The sequence below is a fragment of the Aedes aegypti genome, unplaced genomic scaffold (genome assembly GCF_002204515.2).
Source record: "Aedes aegypti strain LVP_AGWG unplaced genomic scaffold, AaegL5.0 Primary Assembly AGWG_AaegL5_hic_scaff_1778_PBJ_arrow, whole genome shotgun sequence".
In the NCBI taxonomy this organism is placed as follows: domain Eukaryota; kingdom Metazoa; phylum Arthropoda; class Insecta; order Diptera; family Culicidae; genus Aedes; species Aedes aegypti.
In genome coordinates this window covers 23,101-24,200 of record NW_018735243.1, presented here as the reverse complement: position 1 = coordinate 24,200, position 1,100 = coordinate 23,101, and positions in this window count along the sequence as shown.

The following is a 1,100-nucleotide window of genomic DNA, read 5'->3' as shown; positions in this document are numbered from 1 at the left end:
AAAAAAAAGATATTCGTTAAGTGATTTGAGACCATATTCATGTTTTATGGTAGCTAGGCTGCCAAAGATAAGTGACCAACTATTCCAAACTACATCAAATAGTGATCGTAGAACAAATTGTTTGTTAGCCTTTAAAAAATGCTAAAACTTCATAAATTTTTAATATTTGCAAATAAATCCTCAAATGCACTTGATTCCAACAAAAATAGCTTTGAAAAGAAGTGTCATACTAATTCTCTTTACTTTTGCATTCGTTTTGCTTAACTGATTAACAGAAACTTTGTTATTTCGTTGTGTATGTCGTAGGTCTTGCACTATCAAAGTTACCCGCATTATCAAAGTTAACCAGTTTTACGGTATACAGTTTCTGAACAAAACCAAAGTAACCAACAGCATCTGTACAACAAAAGACAGCCGCATGGCCTACTAAATTCAACGAATGTGCTACGCAAGGCAAAAAAAACAGCACTTGAGTTTCTCTCAAGAAGACGAGCCTGCATTCCTGAATACGGACCAGTCATGTTTGAAGGATTATCGTAAGATTGTCCGCGACAATCATTGAAATCAATTTCTTGTTTTTCTCCTCCTCCTTCTGTCGGGTGTGAGATCACTGCGTCCATTTTTTAGAACTATTGTGATATACCCTTTTGCTTTTACAAAGACTCTCAGTGGCGGGAACGCCACCGGAATACTTTGCGCGGTGACTGAACTTTTAGACATCTGCCATTGATGGGCAGAAGTCCTAAGTTGCAGCATTGTGAATCCCCCAATCTGGTACGATCAGCCTGATAAAGCCGACCACTTCCTTGGGAGATGCGTTCCAAATATCGGCCGGCTCCAAAAAGGGCTTTCCAAATATTTTGGATCTTCGTTGTATATGTGCACTGCAGGAGCAGAGAAGGTGTTGTGAGGTTTCGCACGTTTCACTACAGAAACGGCAATTTGGGTTTTGGATGGCTCCGATCTTTTGTAAATGGAATCTGCTGGGGCAGTGTCCAGTTATAAGACCGGTGTAGGTGCTGAGGTCTTTTTTATTGAGACCAATGAGTTTTTGTGTTTGTTTCGAATTAATTGTGACGAATCTTTTAGACTGATTCGCA